Source organism: Mirounga leonina, unplaced genomic scaffold, assembly GCF_011800145.1.
Source record: "Mirounga leonina isolate KUSES-001 unplaced genomic scaffold, KU_Mleo_1.0 Mir_173, whole genome shotgun sequence".
NCBI classification, from domain to species: Eukaryota; Metazoa; Chordata; class Mammalia; order Carnivora; family Phocidae; genus Mirounga; species Mirounga leonina.
In genome coordinates, this window is record NW_023270447.1 from 25128734 (window position 1) to 25147891 (window position 19158).

Genomic DNA, 19158 nt, shown 5'->3' on the forward strand with positions numbered 1-19158 from the left:
GTCCCAGACACAGGAATCAAGACACCTGAGTTCAAGTTCTGGTGCTTGAACTTCCTAGCTTCCTAGCTTCCTAGCTGTGTGACGTTGAGCAAGGTCAAGGCTCATTTTCCTCAATTATAAATTTATGAGATAATACTCTTTACCTTATAAGGGGTATAGTGAGGATACAATAAAATAGCTTTTGTCACAGTACAAAGTAAAGATATAAGGATAGTTATTATTTCTAGAACTATGAGCTTCCTAGAGGTAGCGAACTGTGCTTTTTTCTCCTTTTAGTAAATGAGTTCCATAGCAGCTATGATTGTGCTTAAATTACACATAGGGACCATGTATTTCTTCCATCTAGCACATAATGGGCACTCAGGAAATGTCCACTGAATGAATGAACTAATTACTCTTACTTTGAATGGCAACTTGTGTGACCTTGTCAAATTATTCACCATCTGAATTTCTCAGCTCTGCCTCAGTAAGTGCTCCATGGCCAGGAATCCCTTCAGGGGTCTGTTCTTTTCACAGCCAGAGCCAGCCACAGCACTAATGTTGGCCATCACCATGGGAGAGGTCCCAGGATTTCACTGGATGCTATCCCACTGAGAGGACTGAGAAGAAGTAGGAGAAAAACAAGCAAAAGGAGGAGTGTCCACTTGTCTCTGCATTTCTTCATCTGCTTCTTTTCATCCTTCTTGCTTCCCTAACACACACACACACACACACACACACACACACACCTGTCTGCTCTCTTCCATGCAGAAAGACACACATGCACCTCCCAAGTATAACTCTAGGGCTGGAATCCAAAGTCTTCTCTTATCTGAAATTCACTGTGCACTTGCCACTTGGCAGAGCCTGTGAACAGCTCAGTGGGTGTTTCTGTAGTCAGCACACACACACACAATTGTCTTTTAATGCTCACTAACACTGGCCTAGTAATCTCAGTGGCTGCTACCACTGCTAGGCTTCTTGTTTTTAATTCATATCCACTAATAAAGTTTTCCTTATTGTTGTAACTGTTGGCAAAGGCAAAAGTCTGGGGAGATTGCCTGAAAAGCTTCATTATGCTGCAAGAATATTTTTGATAGAATTTCAACAGCTCTTGACTGAGGGCCCTCCCCCACCCCTCCCTCATTGGTCCTCAAACTCACGAAAACATTCAGGTCACTTGTTGAGTATCTGAATCTTTCCAAGTAATTAGCAGGTAGAATTACCAGGTAGCGGGCATGTTTGCTTGTAATCTGTCAGTTGGGACTGCGGTGGGGGTGGTTGTCATCTTGAGTGGCCTCGCAACCACGTCTAAAGTGTCAACAGAGAGTTTCTTTCTGTCTTTTGTTCTCACTCCCAGGTTGTGAGTTCTCCATTTTGAATTCAGGCTCAAAGTAAGACAGATATTTGGAACATGTGAATTTCAAGGAAAAATTTTCCCCAGAAACCCAAAATATGTAAAAGCATGTAGGCATCATCCCTCTATCTGCATGACTTGGCTAGGTTATATCAATTTACATATTCAAGCCAGATACACAGTATCTGATAAATGCAAGAGGAACATTCAACTTTTTACCAAGCAGAAAAGTTACACTTTGACAACTGGGTTGGGGGCAGGGAGTGGTGCCGATGTGGGTCTTTTAATGCTCACTAACACTGGCCTAGTAATCTCAGTGGCTGCTACCACTGCTAGGCTTCTTGTTTTGAACTCATACCCATTCTCGCTTAATTCCTTACTCAACTGCTTTCCAGTTCAAGACAGATTTGCCAAAGCAACAAAGCCTATACTCCATACAGAACGTGCCTAGATTTATAGAGCCCCGGTTCAGGAACACATTTTTCTATTAGCAGAGTCTGGTCTCGGCTCACTTAAGAGTTTTGTGACTGCTCTTGGGACCAGTCTTGGCGCAAGCTGCTGTGAGGTCCAGCTGACTGCTTCATTGTCATAAATGTCTTCCCTCTTTGAAGTCCCCTTGATTGGAGAAAATCATTCCATGTTTCATATTTAAAGACAGGATGCCATTTTCTTCCTTTCCTTCTTCCTTCTTTTTTTTTTCTTCTGACTCACATACAGAACCAAGATGTTGGGTTCCAGAAGCCCATATGCTAATTCACAGATGGCTTTTAGGAATGACTTTTTTTTTTTTTTTTTTTTTGCCATTTGAATCATTTAGGTAATGTGCTTCATTTTCCAATACAGGATTAAAAAAAAAAAAATTCTAAACAGACATGACTGTCATATGGTGCCTAACGATTTCTTCAGGTACTGCAATCAATGTAGTGCAGTAATGTTAGTGAGTGAGACACAAATTTTACTATAAGATTTTTCTTGGACTTGCTTTCTTAAAGATTTCATTTAAAGTTGAATTTTAAAGTGCTGCTGATAAAACAGCTGGTATTCAGCATTCGATTTGAATTTATATCTAATCAAGATAAATAGATTCTCTTCCTAGGTAAAAGAAAAACTACTTTGGGGTGGGGGAGAAAAAAGAGTGATGTACTTGTAACCAATATATTCCATTAACAATTTTAAACTTTAAGTATCATCACTTTTTTATCAGGCAGGAAATACAAGAGCGTGCAGAGAAAAGTGTTTTCATGTGGCTTGTCATAGGCATTCAATAATCTATTTGGCTCTCGTAGGTCATCATACAAAGGACCAAACTTAAGAAAAAAAAAATACTGGCAACTTACCTCTATAACATTCAGATGATTAAAAACCCTATCTCCCCACCCCACCCCTTTTATTAAGCAGCCATCAGCAAATAGAAGGTGATCCCTGTAATGTTTGGTATCAAGAACAGAAAAAGTATTCGAAGCCTCACTGTGATATAAGTGAGCTTCATTGGGGAAGTCCCACTCTGATGGGGATTTCTGATAGATTCTGAGGCAACCTGACACATGTGTCATGATGTCCAATCCCTGTAAACACCCAGAGCTCTTGGAAAGTGGATGTTTTAAAAGAGCAAATTGGAAAACACATGTCTTTGTCCTGAGCTTTTTCCTTCAGGGTCCATGCTGCCCCTAAATCCCTCCTTCTGCAAACTGGTAGGAGATAGGCAAGATGTGAATCCAAGCATTTAAATAGGGCTAGGAGAACAGGAGCTAGGTGGAATTTCCCTGCAGCCGAAACAATAAAAATATGAACCTACCCAAGCTTGCCCTTTCCCCAACTGAAACCCTGCAGCTCTACCATTTTAATAAGAAGGCCTCCTTCCACGGAACCGCACCGTGGCCACATGCCTGCCTACCTGAGTCAAGGAAATGCATTCTGGATTGGAGTCAGGGAGGGCCAGAGAATACAAGTGGGGATATTCTCATAACGAAAGAAATAAGAGCTGCCCCCTAAAGATCCTCCCAAACCTGCTCGATGTTTCTGAGCTCTGGCCCACATTTCTGGATTGTATCAATCTGTTCTCAGAGCGCAGCGCAGTGCCAGATTCCGCGGAGGCCAGGAGGTGCTCTCACAGAGCCCGGCGACACCCTTGGAATTGCACACATTTGTGAGGTCTGCTTCTCAGACATTTGGACAACTGCCACGGGGAAGGGAGGGAGGAAATTGGGCCAGTTTGCATTCTGTTACAGACCAGTCTTTGGATGACAGAATTCTTTCCAATCAAAATGCCATGGATTACTCCCTGCTGTGAGCTAATAGGGTGCTAATTAGCATATTTCATTTATTTACTTAACTGGGATAGAAACCATTGGGCACGTGGCCCACTTAGAATGGTTTCCTGGGGAAGCCATGAACTGCTGTAAGTGCTACCTCCATGCATTAAGGAAACCAGCCCACAGAAGCACAACACCACCCTTCCCGCCCCCCTTGTCATTCTGTCCCTCGGGCCCCCCTCCCTCCTAGCACGCACACAGAGCACAGATTGGGGCTTGAGTCTAATCTGCTCTGAATTCACTAAGAATCTGAAACAAGAACTAGAATCTCACGACCATGTCCAAAAGTTCATCTCCGTGAATGCTTTTTGGCAACCATGTGGACCATTCTTAACTCTCTGCTGTGCCCATAATGACTCTTGAACATCAGCAGAAGCTGAGGTCTCTCCTGATCTCTTTATCATTCTCTCAGAGCTAAAGTCACAAGCAAGTGAAGATGGCTGCTGGCGTCCAGGGCCCTCTCTGGACTATTACTTGGAAAATCTTAAAGCACCTGTTCGCCATGTTTTCCTCCTTACTTAGGAAGGACTCCCTTTATAGCTCTCATGCTGCCATAGAGTACTTCTACATTCCATGTCTGCCAGTCTCCCTAATGGTGTATTTTCAGTTTATTCAGGGGCAAGCCATGAACAATGAGCAATGAAAACAAAGTAGCCCAAACCCACTAAGCAAAGAGAGATGGATCCCAATCTCAAACGACTCCAAAAACAATCTCACACAGTAGGAGTGTGTCTCAGTAACTTGGTAGAAATAAGTATGCGTAAAACACACACGTGGAAAGGTCTTGCGGTGTTTCTGCACAAACCTTTATTTACCAAGGACTCCGTTAATAGCACTATGAACCGCCCTATTGTCCAGGCCTAAAAATCTTGGAGTCATCATGAATGTTTCCTCTTTCCCTAATCAGTCACCGAGTCTTGTCATTTCTACTTCCTGACTGCTTCTCAGCCATGTCTTCTCTTCTGCGTTTCCATTGTCACTGCCTCGTTCAGGTTTAGGTCACCTGTCACCTAGACCCTTGCTACTCAAAACATGCTCCGTGGACTGGAGCCTCAGCCTCACCTGGCGTTTGCTGGAAACTGAGAGTTCAGTGACACCCTCAAGACCAGTAAAAATCCGAATTTGCATTTTAACAAGCCCCCTAGGTGATTTGTGTGCACATTACGATTTAAGGATCACAGAGCTAGACTACTAGGGGCTGCCCTATAGTGTGCCCCCGCCACCCACTTGCTTCTGTCAACATCTTCCCACTCCTTTCTTTATGGTACATAGACCTTCTGCTTCAAATTTTTCCATACCTCACTTCTATGTCAGGTTTTCTATACTCTCTCATGGTGGAAAATGTTTCTAGTTCATTCTAGATGACCCCAGTCACTTCATGTTTTTCTTAGTCATTTCACATTGAAACTCAATTGGTCGTGATTTTGCCAGTCTTTACTTTTCACCTTACTTTTCCTGGCATCAACATTCCGAGGGAATGACATAGCTGGATGGCATCATCTAGAAATTAATCGGCCATTCAGTGGTGTCTGTCTGTGCTGGAGCAGGTCTCCAGGAATGATCATTGTTCCACGCTGGTGCTCACCGAGCAGCCAGATCCCCGTGTTTCTATACTGTCCCCAGTTTTATGGTCTTTACTGCTTTCTCTTGTGGTACTTCTCTGTGACAACCAGGGAGTCACGTTTGGGCCAGCTGGCTTTCTCTCTTTTTCAGTTAATTTATGAACCTATCTTGTGGGATTGAAAAGACTTCAGTGCTTTTTTTCAGAGTTGAGAGAGATGCAGTGGGGCTGCCCAGATCCTCTGTAATCTAGACGCTTCCACAGGTGCCTCTATTATCCTCTAGTTTTGAGCCTGGGCACCTGAGGCTTTTTTATCTATTTTTCAGCTCTTCTTCTCACTTCTTCTGCCACCCAAAGTTTAAGACTGTGCCTACTGGCATGCTTACCAACTGGAATAGCAGATTTCTCCAGATGGTCAGTCTTTACAGAACACATCCTTCCCCTTTCACCTACATTGTGTAAGGCTCACAATCAATCAATCAATAATGATATTTTACCATATACTTACAAAATGTTTTGTGGATTATGAAGCTCTTTAAAATTCCCTACCCCCTCGCTCAACTCATTCAATTCACACAGGACCCCTGTGAGGTAGGCAAAGTAGATATCCCAGGATATCATCCCCAGATGGAGAAACCTTATTTCAGAGATATGAAATAACTTTTCTGGAATCACCTGATGCCTCAAAAGTGGAGTGAAAAATAACCTTGAGGAATTCTGACCCTGGACCTACCAGTATTCCTGGCAATATACCATATATAAAACTAATTTCTAGTTCTCCCACTCAGCTCACAAGGTTTTTATGCAGATCGCTTAGATTCTCTGCATCCCTGCCAATCACATTGCAAAATGCTTATGAGAATGATACTCTCTGCCAGGTAATTATGATGTGCTGTGAGCCCCCTGGGAGAGAGAAAAACTGTAGGTAGCATTTGCATTTCTCAATTTCTCATATTTTGTCTAGAAATTTCCTCCCACTTTATTTTAACACATTTTATTTCACCTCTTAGATATTAGGCAACCTGTTGGGAGAGGACTCTTTCCATGCTTTCTTTTACATCTTCCTAGTAATTAGTGCAATATGGGGTAGACAATTGGTACCTAATGAATGCATATCAAATTAATATATAAAGAGAATCCTGCTCCTGTATTTGCTGAACCATATGAAAGGCTCTATAGCTCTGTGAATTTTGTGATATGTCTTGTTGCTTTATTCAAAAGTGTCTTAATTTTAATATCGCAAGCTGTTTCTTAATTTAAACCACTGGCACTCAACTTCACAGTTCCAGCTGTATCTTGCCAGAGGGTAACATCAAGTGTTCTTGTTGAGGACCACATCCTTCCAAATGAAACAGCTGAAAAGTTTCATGTATTTATTACTTGTGCATATACTATTTACTTATTTATTATATGCAACAATTTATTATGCTCTCATTTGGGAGCTTCTTAGTTCCGTTGTTAACACATAACTTAATTAATCAGTGAGTTTACTTATTTCCTCACCGACTTACTTCAATCTTTCCCAGAGTGCTCCTTCTGGAATCTTACCTAATTTCTCAAGACCTGATTTGAAGTTTCCATCTTCATAAAGCTTTTTTGTTGGTCTCAAAAAATGTGGCTCTCTATTTTAAAGAAAAATTACTATATCCTAGCATTTATAAATCTTTACTATCTTTCTGACCAAGTTTGTGTGCTTTTAAGATCAGAAATGGTATGTTGCTTCTTTTCATAGCCTACAAAATGCCATACATAATTGTCTAGTAACTATTTGAATTTGGTTACCTGAAGATATTCTAGGGTTTTTTTTGTTTTTTTTTTGAACATGAGAAAGAGGTTATTTCTTGCAGGAAATATGGTAACTATCAATTGATATTTTAATCTTATAGCCTACTTCTCCTAAGATTTCAGTAACTGAGCTCTCCAAAAACATCAGTGAATATGCTCTTTGCAAGAAAATTACAGGAGGAAGGGAAAGAAGAGTCTCTGATTTTTTTTCCCTAGTGCCAGTCTGTTCTGGGCTTAAGTGATAGAAAGAATTTATGACTCACTCAAAGTTGTTGTTCACATATTAATACAATTATTTATATACCTTTCATTAATGTGTCAATGTCTGATATTCATTCTGCTCTTCTGAGAGTCTACCTACTTTCCAGAAAAAGAGTCATGGATCTTACAAACTGGTAAGGGATAGCCTGACTGAAGCCCCAAATAAAGAAAATGTTCCCTATAGAGAGAAAGTTACCTTTTAAACTAGACACTATCAGTTATGAAATACATAACTCTAGTGAGTATACTTAAAAATTAGATTGGGATTACATTTTCAGTGTTAGGGAACACATTGAAAACAGGTGAAACTATCTTCTATATATTATAGAAATAAGATAAGACATGTTTAGGGCAAACAGGAGGCAAAATATTATAGCTGTTGAGAGTACTGGACTAGTTTGAAGGTATAAATGGGCTGGGGTTTTCCTGATTTACTCAGAGTTAACATCTGATGAAAAAAGGTATGAAGTAGGAGTCATATTCCTGCAACTGGCAATCTGGGCTACACACTTTCCAAAGGATCAAGTATTTAAGCTGGCCAAGATATCTCAGTGTATCTTGGTGTTATAGACTGAATGTTTGTGTCCCCCAAATCTATATGTTGAACCCCCTTCCTCCCCACCCCCCGCACACACACAGTATGTGATGGTATTTGAAGGTGGGACCTTTGAGAGGTAATTAGGATTAGATAAAATCATGAGGGTGGAGCCCCCCTGATTGGAATTAATGCCCTTATAACAATCACGAAATCTTGCATTCCTCTGCTCTCTGCTGTGTGAGGATACCATGAGAAGTCAGCAGTCTGTGACCCACAGAGGGCTCTCACTAGAACTTGACCATGCTGGCATCCTGATCTCAGACTTCCAGCCTCCAGAACTATGAGACATAAATTTCTACTGTCTATCAACCAGCCAGTCTCTAGTGCTTTGTTATAGCTGCCTGAATGGACTAAGACACTAGCACTTCCTTCCTGAGTACTCCTGTTATTAAGTAGAATATGGTAAGCAGAATATGAGGGGGATGTCCAGGAAAAAAGAAATTGTGCTTGGAAGACCAAAAGCATTAATGAAAAACCACATATATCCCTCCTCAGCTTCTTTCTGTGGCTTAGTGGTGTGTATGGGTTTAGGGAAAAGCCAGATTATCTCCCATGAAACATCCTATCCAAGAACTTCTGATAAATGATGATCCCATTCCTCGGCTTACCCAAGGATTTCCTAAGGGTCATTCTAAGGACATGTTATTTCCTACTGTATGTAATTTGAGGAAAGGGAGGGGTCATACGACTGTAAGCTATAGTTACTATTAAAGGGAGTGTTGTGGTTTGAGGAGTGTGGTGAGTTCTATAAGCCAAGGATGTGGCTGGGTTTGCTGTCTACAGGAAGTGGGCAGCAGAGTTATTCTTCAAGGATCCAACTTATAATAATTGATTGTTAGTCTTAGGATGGGTCCATTAAAACTTGGACAATTTTAAACAGTCCTCTTACGAGCTTTGAGAGCTTCTAAGAGCTGCAGTTGAATTTTCTGTAGCACGACAGGCCACAGAAGATGGCAGTCTCTCCATTAAGCAAGGGTGGAAGTAGCAGGTTGGTGGAGATGAAATTTCTCTTGTAATCTTGTTTCCGATGTAGGGCTTTTATCCACTATTTTGAGGTACCTGATACTTGTGAAATGAAAAAGGAAAAGTGCTCAAAAAATGACAGACACTCCCCCATCAGCCACTTCACCTGGAGGCACCTCTTATCCTTAGGCATCAATAGTTGGGGGTATGACTGAGTAGCAAAGTTTTTCTGTCTCTAGGTCATGATGGCTGATCTACTAGCTCCTAGAGCGTTTAGCTTTTGGTAGCCTGATGTACGAGCTCCTAAAGGCCTTGATATCAAAGCTTGTGTTGTCTACATCTTTTAGGTTCCTGGACCACTGGGCAAGTGAAGAAGACTCCCCAGGGAAGTGGGCAGCATTTCCATCCCCCTGGGGTCCTGCCAGTGTATCATCGGCTATCTCCTGCTGGCCAGGCCACAAGATACATTGCTTAGTAATGCCACATGTCACTTGTCTGTGTGGCCAGAGAAAGGCCTCTTCCCTCTCTCTGTTTCCTCTGCCTCATGGAAGGACCAGCATCTGCGGCCTGCTGCACACACACACACACACACACACACTGCATACACTGCATTTGAACTGGGAACTTGGTATCAGAATGACTAAAGAGTTAAGGGCATTTAGTGGCTCAAGTCACTTAAAGTGAATAAATAGGATATGTTTTAAACAAGGCTGTATATTGTGCATCAACCATTTCACCAAACTCCTGGTTTTGTTGTTGCTGTTTTCCAAACTTCCAGTGTTGGCTTTCACCCAAGGCTGCTGAATCAAAGTGCTTTGAACAGCACCAGGTACTGGGCCTTTTCTTCCACATCCAGCAGGAAGTGAAAATATCGCTCCTTTCCCAGAAGCCTTAGGAAACATCTTCTGTTGACTCACTGGTCCAGCCTGGATTATGTGCCCATCACTGAACCAATCACAATAGCCCAAGAGATGCATTTCACTGGTAAGATTCGGTTAATCGGGGCCTTTATAAGTATTTAAACCACCAATTACTTTTGCTATTTTAAAATAAAATATATATTGATGCTCAAACGTACTCTTCACTTTTAGAATAGTTGAATTATTCTGAATTAGAGTACAAAAGAAATCTTAGTTTTCTACGAATTCCATAAAATATTAGGTAAAGCATAGAAGACCAATTTGGTCAAATTATTTTGTAAAAATATATTGTGGATGAAGTTGTTTGAGACTACATTCCCTGAGGATTTTGAAAAACACGTTATCTTCAAATAGATGCCTGGTCTGCCAGATATGACCTGTATGAAATCCTGCTTTGATACAGGAGGATAAAACAAAGTCTCAGAGATCCTTCTGTCTCTACAATATGAGGAAAATACATAGGAAATATTCTGTATTCTTCCTCCCACAAAACAAATAGTGAAGTCACACACTTGAAACATAATGTCTTAATCTTACAGGCTGCTATAACAAAATACTACAGACTGGGTAGCTTATAAACAGTAGACATTTATTTCTCACTGTTCTGGGAAGTCTAAGGTCGAGGCACCAACATGATCATGTTCTGCAAGGCCCTCTTCCTAGCTCATAGCCAATGCCTTCCTGCTGTGTCCTCACCTGGTGGAGGAGCTGGGGTTCTCTCCGGAGCCTCTTTTATAAAGCACCAGTCCCATTCCTGAAGGCTTCACCTGTATCACCTGAGTACTTCCCAAAGCTTCCACTTCCTAACACCATCATCTTTGGGAGTTAGGATTTTGACACATGAGTTTTGAGGGTACACAGTCAGACCATAATAATGTATAGCTTTTCTTTTATTAGATGACTTGATATTATAGTCTAAGACAGTAGATAAAAGCAGGAGACAGGAATCCAGGTGCACTGACTTCTGATCTCTGCTCTGCTATGCACTTGCTGGGTTACTTTGGTTAAATCACATCACCACTCTTAGCCTGTTTCTGTAGCTGTAAAATGTAGATAATAATACTTTTTTTTTTTTTCTACCTCATCAAGTTGCCATGAGGATCAAATACAATAGTCTAAAAGTGCTCTGAAAACTGTAAAGGGCTTTCTGAATAAGATATTCTTATTACCATCACTAGTAATTGACTTCTAAGTTTACCCCAAATAATTTATAGTGTTGGTCAAGTTACTTAACATCTTTTACTATCATTTTCTCCTTACGCAGATTGGTCTCTAATAGCTCTTCCCGCTCAGCTTTGGGGTCTTTTAATTCTTTCTTTCTTTTTTTTTTCTGGTAGCTGTTGAATAATGCTTGCCCACTGGACAGAGTTAAGGAGGCATGGCTGGTTTACAATAGCCAGCTTTGGCCAGTAATACTGAAGGTCAACTACAACCACATCCCTGGTGCAGTTTCTTGGAATTTTAATGATGGTAATTATAACCAATGTAGAGTATTTGTTTGGTGTCCTGAGTTGGTTTATTTTTTACAGGCAGCCTTGGGTGTACCTAAGTTTATAGGTTAGTTTGTGGACATATTTACTGAGGAAGAATGTACACAACTCAGAGAACTGATGAGTAAGCCAAGGACATTTAATTTAGTGGCAATTTTGGGCACAGAATTCACAAGTCTTGATTTTTATGGGGCAGGATTTGCAGTTATTATATTTTTAGTTTTAAAGAAATAACAGAATTCATGTGAAAATGGCCTCCAAAGCTAATGTGGAAGGGTTGCCTTTGTTGGTGGGAGGTTTTGAACTATTTAGATGGGTAGGAAAATGAAAAAAACAGCTCAGAGATTTAGGACCTTTGAACCATGAACTGTTAGGTTCGGGTATGAAAGAAATGCTACATGAGAATCTTGCCTATGCATTCTTTCTAGACAGAGCTCTTATCTGTTGATGTTTTCAACTGTAAGTGTGGATTCCTTTGGCAGGGATGATGAGGTTGATGATGATCGCTACTCCCTCACAATACCAGCAAATACTCGTTACTTGCTTGTTTTCCTCGGGGCCCTCATCTAAGTGCTTTACGTGTATTCTCTCAGTTGATCCTAACTGTAATTTCGTGTGATGGGTACTATTATTATGTTCTCTTGTGCACGAGGAAAATGAGGCACAGGATGGTTAATTAACTTGCTCAAGAACACATAGCAAAGTAATGGGAAGAGCTGGGATTCAAACCTAGGTGACACTGAATGCACAGTTACCCAGGTGGACATATCACTAATGCCACCACCAGGAACAATTAACTCTACTGATGTTTTTACAATTCTAGGCATGTCACTTGTTAACTTACTTGATCCTCCTTACAACCCTATGCAGTAGGTACCATCACCATTACTGGTGATCTTATAGATGGGGAAACTAACGACCAGAGGGGGTGAGCTCCAGAGTTTGCGCCATTGCTATCAGACTATAACAAAATAATACAAAACAGTGATGGAGAACAACTTAAAAATAATAGCAACAAGTACTTGTTGAGAGATTTTTACAAGCCAGCTATAAAATGCTTTGTAAGCATTATATGATATTAAGTGTGAATAGTTTTTTTTTTTTTTTAAAGTAGGCTTCACACCCATCATGGGGCTCGAACTCATGACCGTTGAGTCTTTGAGTTGAGACCAAGAGCATCCAAGTCGGATGCTCAGCCAACTAATCCACCCAGGCACCCCAGATGAGAATAGTTTTTAATCCCCATTTACACAGGATAAAATTGAGACTAAAAAAAATTAAGACACTTACCCATAATCTTATAATCTCATAATTTTGCAACCTGGGAATCAAGATTTTGGAGACTGACCCCAAAGCCCATAACCCGAACAGTATTTTGAACCATGTTCGGTTTTGGATTTGGGTAGGGCATTATGAAATGTTGGTTATGACCATGACATTTGTTCATTTATTCAGGCAACAAATATTTATCAGGCACCTATGTATTATGTACCATGTGGTATGTCCCCATGGCTTCTATGTGGCTTATAAAACAGTGCACAATATTTCTTCAACCACAGAAAGCCTCCAGAAGGATGAAGAAATGGTGGCAAAGATGTTTAATCAAATGCAAACGTAGATCATTCTAAGGCTTGATCCCAGAAAATATTTAAATTAATTTATTTCATTTTAAAACAAAATATTTAAGTTAAGCAGCCGCAAAAAACTCACAAAAATACAAATAAAAACTGATCAGGGTACCTTAAGTTCAAATCCTTCCATAAAGAGTCCCCCTTACCCCGTTATTGCAATAACTAAGTCACTAAAAATCAAATGAAATTACCTAGTGCAGCGTTTTGAAAGCAAGTGGAAAGACTATACTTTCAGGGGTCATTTCTATAGTTTGTTACTAGAGGAGTTTCTCTGAACATGTGGAGTACCTGAAAGCAAGTGGAATGGGTTTTCCCACCATCTTGCTTGCAAAGTGAGTGCTAATTGGATAAGGCCTTGGTCTTTGTGATGAGAAACTTGGTGGGAGCCATGAGTGATAACAATGATAGAGCCAGTCACTTTATGACTAGGAGAGGTCATGGTATCTTAGCCAAAGGGCCTTTGGGTGATCAACCTTATCCTCCCTCTCCTGCTGACCTTTTATTTACTTCTGATGTTTTCTAACTGTCTGAATGCCCTTGATTTTTCATTTCAAGGAAACTCATTTCTTGGCAGGAGTTTTTCCATTTAGTCTGGAGGAGTAAGTTTAATTGTTTTTTCTTCTGAGTTTTAAGAACAAAAGTATTTCCTAAATGTGCATTAGGTGTGAATATACAGGTTTGATAAAACTTTTGTTAACTAACCAGCTGGCTGAGATAGGGCTACCTGGCTAAGGGTGTGGATCTATCTACCTTCCTCTCAATTTCAGAAAATGTGCCATTTTCACAGTACAATAGTGTTTTCTAAAGAGTAGGTGTTCAATATATGCTTGCTGATTTGGAATTTAAAAATTTTAATTGGCATGTAATTAACATACAATGAAGTCCACACCGTCTTTGGGGTGATCCGCGTTGGACGTTTTGAGGGCAGCTGACCCGCAGCCTGCATGCCCCGGACCGCCTCCTGTGGAAGCCTGAGCTGGCCGTGGATCTTTCTCCCTTTGTCTCATAACCGTGTCCACCAACGAGAATGCTAATTCACCAGCTGCCCACCTTAACAGATTCAAGAACAAGGGGAAAGACAGTACAGAAATGAGGCAGCGCCGAACAGAAGTTAATGTGGAGCTGAGGAAAGCTAAGAAGGATGACTAGATGCTGAAAAGGAGAAATGTGAGCTCGTTTCCTGATGATGCTACCTCTCCACTACAGGAAACCGTAACAACCAGGACACTGTAAATTGGTCTGTTGATGACATTGTCAAAGGCATAAATAGCAACAATTTGGAAAACCAGCTCCAGGCTACTCAAGCTGCTAGGAAACTGCTTTCTAGGGAAAAACAGCCCCCCATAGACAACAAAATCCGGGCTGGTTTGATTCCAAAATTTGTGTCCTTCTTGGGCAGAACTGATTGTAGTCCCATTCAGTTTGAATCTGCTTGGGCTCTCACTAACATTGCTTCTGGGACATCGGAACAGACCAAGGCTGTGGTAGATGGAGGTGCTATCCCAGCATTCATTTCTCTTTTGGCATCTTCCCATGCTCACATCAGTGAACAAGCTGTATGGGCTCTAGGAAACATTGCAGGTGATGGTTCAGTTTTTCGAGACTTGGTTATCAAGTATGGTGCTGTTGACTCGCTATTGGCTCTCCTTGTAGTTCCTCATATGTCATCTTTAGCATGTGGTTACTTATGTAACCTTACTTGGACACTTTCAAACCTTTGTCGCAACAAGAATCCTGCACCCCCATTAGATGCTGTTGAGCAGATTCTTCCTACCTTAGTCCGTCTCCTGCATCATGATGATCCAGAAGTATTGGCAGATACCTGCTGGGCCATTTCCTACCTCACTGATGGTCCAAATGAATGGATTGAAATGGTTGTGAAAACAGGAGTTGCGCCCCAGCTTGTGAAGCTTCTAGGAGCTACTGAATTGCCAGTTGTGACTCCTGCGCTAAGAGCCAGGAAATATTGTCACTGGGACAGATGAACAGACTCAGGTTGTAATAGATGCAGAAGCACTTGCTGCTTTTCCCAGCCTCCTAACGAACCCCAAAACTAATATTCAGAAGGAAGCTACGTGGACAATGTCAAACATCACAGCTGGTCGCCAGGACCAGATACAGCAAGTTGTGAATCATGGATTAGTCCCATTCCTCGTTGGTGTTCTCTCTAAGGCAGACTTTAAGACATAAAAGGAAGCTGTCTGGGCTGTGACCAACTATACACGTGGTGGGACAGTTGAACAGATTGTATACCTCATTCATTGTGGCATAATAGAACCATTGATGAACCTCTTAACTGCAAAAGATACCAAAATTATTCTGTTTATTCTGGATGCCATTTCAAACATCTTTCAGGCTGCTGAGAAACTAGGTGAAACTGAGAAACTTAGTATGATTGAAGAATGTGGAGGTTTGGACAAAATTGAAGCTCTACAAAACCATGAAAATGAGTCTGTGTACAAAGCTTCATTAAACTTGATTGAGAAGCATTTCTCTGTAGAGGAAGAGGAAGATCAGAATGTTGTGCCAGAAGCTACCTCTGAAGGCTATATGTTCCAAGTTCAGGATGGCACTCCCGGGACCTTTAACTTTTAGATTGTACAGCTGAGGCAGAAAGTTGTTGGTTGTGTACTCTGTTTGGTAGAAATTTGTCTTACTGTTTCTCTACTAAGAACTCTTTTTAAATGTGTTTTGTTATTGTAGCACTTTTTACAATGAAACTCTACTTGACCAGTTCCAAGCTGTACAACCTGTATGAAGCGCCTCCTCTCAGTGCGTTTCTTATTTCTATGTGGAATCTCTTCCCTTGCAGTGTCCTATAAATAAAGATTCAATTCCACTCTTTTCTTTAAAAAAAAAAATACAATGAAGTGCACACATCTCAGTTATGCATTTGATGAGTTCTGACAATTCTTCTGAACCTATAAGCGCTGCTCCCCCCAAAACAGAACATTTTCACCACCCTGAAAGTTTGCTCAGGTCTCTTCATCAAGTCCCAGCCCATGTTTGAATTCAACCACTTCCTACTTCCATTGCCAATTATTAGAATTCAGACCAACGAAAACATGCAGTATATTTCTGCATCGGGATTGTTTTCCTCATCTTAATGTTTTTGAGATTCATTCGTGTTGTTGCTTGAATTTGTACTTCACTATTTTATTACTGAGTAGCATTCCGTTCTAGGAATATAATGCAATTTGTTTACCCATTGTTTTACTGATGGGTAGTAAACAGATGTTTCCAGGTTTTGACATTTTGACAGTCTAGTACAATGGTTTGTGTGGATAATTTTTATTTCCTCTTGGCAAGAACCTAGGATGGAATTCCAGGTTTGTAGGATGAATGTATATTTAACTTTACAGGAAATTGCCACACTATTCTTCAAAGCGGTTATGCCATTATACATGTCCACCATTGTGAGAGTTCCAGTCGCTCCACATCCTCACCCATATTTGGCATTTTTAATATTTTAAATGTTCTTCATTATGGTGGGTGTGAAGTGGTAGCGTATTGTGGATTTAATTTGCATCTTCCTGATACTGAACACTGAATGGTGCTTTTGACCATTTGTTTATATTCTTTTGTAAAGTGTCCCAGTCTTTTGCTCTTTTAAAATTTAGTAGTCTTTTTTTCTTAAAAATTTTATTTATTTATTGGAGAGAGAGAGACAGATAGTGAGAGAGAGAGAGCGCGAGCAGGGAGGAGAGGGAGAAGCAGGCTCCCCACTGAGCAGGGAGCCCGACGGGGGACTCGATCTCAGGACCCTGGGATCATGACCTGAACCGAAGGCAGATGCTTTACCGACTGAGCCACCCAGGTGCTCAAATTTAATTGTCTTTTTATTCTTGATTTGTAAGACTTGTTTATGTATGTTTTATATATGTATATATTTACATGGCCTTTAAAGATACATACAATATACATACATGTTTTAAAGATTTTTTTCCCAGTTTGTGATTTGCCTATTCTTTTGCTTAATGGTGTCTTTTGATAGGCAGAAAAACGTCATTTTGATGAAGTCAAATTTATCAAATTTTTCTTTTTTGGTTATTGCTTTTTGTGTCCTGTCCAAGATTTCTTTGCCTAGCTCAAGGTTGCAAAAACATGTTCTTGTGTCTATGTTTTCTTTTAGAAGCTTCATGGTTCTGGGTTTTTTTGTTTGGTTATTTAGGTCTATGATCCATTTAGAAATAATTTGTGTGTGTGGAGTGAAATGGGGACTCAGGTTTGTTATTAGTTTTTCACATAGCTATCTGGTTGTTCCAGCAACATTTTCTAAAAAAATTTCTTTTCCCCATTAACTTGGTACTGTGGTGAAAAATCGATTGACCTTCTTTTTTTTTTTTTAATTTATTTTTAGAGAGGGCGCCTGGATGGCTCAGTTGGTTAAGCGACTGCCTTCGGCTCAGGTCATGATCCTGGAGTCCCGGGATCGAGTCCCGCATCGGGCTCCCTGCTCCGTGGGGGGTCTGCTTCTCCCTCTGACCCTCCCGACCCTCCCCCCTCTCATGCTCTCTCTCTGTCTCTCTCTCTCAAATAAATAAATAAAATCTTTAAAAAAAATTATTTTTAGAGAGAGAGCAAGAGAGAGAGCACAAGAGGGGGTAGAGTTAGAGGGAGAAGCAGACTCGCCGCCGAGCAGGGAGCCCGATGCGGGACTCGATCCCGGGACTCCAGGATCATGACCTGAGCCGAAGGCAGTCGCTTAACCGACTGAGCCACCCAGGCGCCCCTCGATTGACCTATATGAGGGTCTATTTCTTGACTGATTTTTCCATTGATTTAATATCCTACGCGAGTAGCACAGTGTCTTGATTATTGTGGTTCATAATAATTCTTGGACTCGGGTAATACAGGTCCTCTAGCTTATTCTTCTTTTCAAGATACATTTTGCTATTCTAGATCTATCGTATTCCATCTAAGGTTTAGAATTAACTTGTCAATTGCTTCAAAAAAGCTTGCTGGAATTTTGATAGGGATTGCATTGGGTAGACGATATAGGTAAACATGGGAAGAATGGACATAGAAACACTATTGAGTCCTCCAATCCATGAATGTGATGTATCTCTCCATCTATGTACATCTTTATTAACTTTTCTCAGCTCTGTTTTATAGTATTTGGTATAGCATTTTTGCACATTTTCATTAAATTTTTTCCTAGGTATTTGATATTTTTTGGTAGTATTGTATATTGCATTTTTTAAAATTTCATGCTCCAATTGTTCATTGCTAGTATATAGAAATGACATTGATTTTTAATATTGACCTTGTATTCTGTAACCTTACTAAATTCACTTATCAGTTGTCATTTTTTGTGGATTCCATGTGGTTCTATATGTACACGATCATATTGTCTATGACTAATTCCAGTTGTACTATTTTTTTTCAATAGTTACATCTTTTATGTATTTGTCTTCCTTTATTGCACTAGTTAGAGCTTCTAATGTACTGTTAAAAAGAAATAGTGAGAACAGTCATATCTCCCTTGTCTTCAATCTTAACATTCAACCATTAAATAATGACGTTAGCTACAGGTTTTTCTTACATATCTTTATCAGGGTGAGGAAATTCCCTTTTATTCTTAGCTTGCTGAGAGTTTTTGTCATAGATGGGCATTGCCAATTTTTTTTTTCCTGCTTCTATTTAGATGATTTTCCCCCTCCCCCCCATTTCTTCTGCTGTGAATTACATTGATTGATTTTCAAATGTTGACCCTGCCCATGCCGTCCCCATTCCTGGAATAAACTCATTTGGTCATGGTGTGTTTTCTCTTTTATATATTTCTGGATTTAATTTACTTATTTGTTAAAGATTTTTATATCCATCTTCAGGAAATGTATTTGTCTGTAATTTTCTTCTCTTGTAAAAACTTTGTTAGATCTTGATTTCAAGGTTATACTGGCCTCGTAAAATCCTCTTCTGTATGTTGAAATACATTTCTGTAGGATTAGTATTATTTCTTCCTTAATTGTTTGATAGGATTCACCACTGAAGTCTTCTGGGCCTGAAATTTTGAAGTGAGAACATTATTGCACATTCAATAAAAAATGAGTTTTGTATTTATCTATCACAGGGATGGCTTTCTAAGGGATGGAACAGGACATACTGGGCATGTCTCTGCTTCCCCTGCCCTGTGCTGCCTCCAGGGAGAATTTTAACACCCCCTACATCCCCCAGGTACCCTGACTCCGACTGACCCCTGTCCCCCTCATGAACTGTTTTCATCCCCCTCCATACTGGAGAAGTCACCCTGTGGCCTGAGGAAATGGATTGATCACACTAAGAAAGGACAGTTTTCACT

At 40.4% G+C, this 19158-nt stretch overlaps 2 pseudogenes; both read left to right on the plus strand.

Annotated features, from left to right (window-relative positions):
• Positions 1-3724: 3724 nt before the first annotated feature.
• LOC118018940 lies at positions 3725-15452 on the plus strand (annotated as a pseudogene).
• Positions 13077-13183, plus strand: LOC118020516 (annotated as a pseudogene).
• Positions 15453-19158: the final 3706 nt, after the last annotated feature.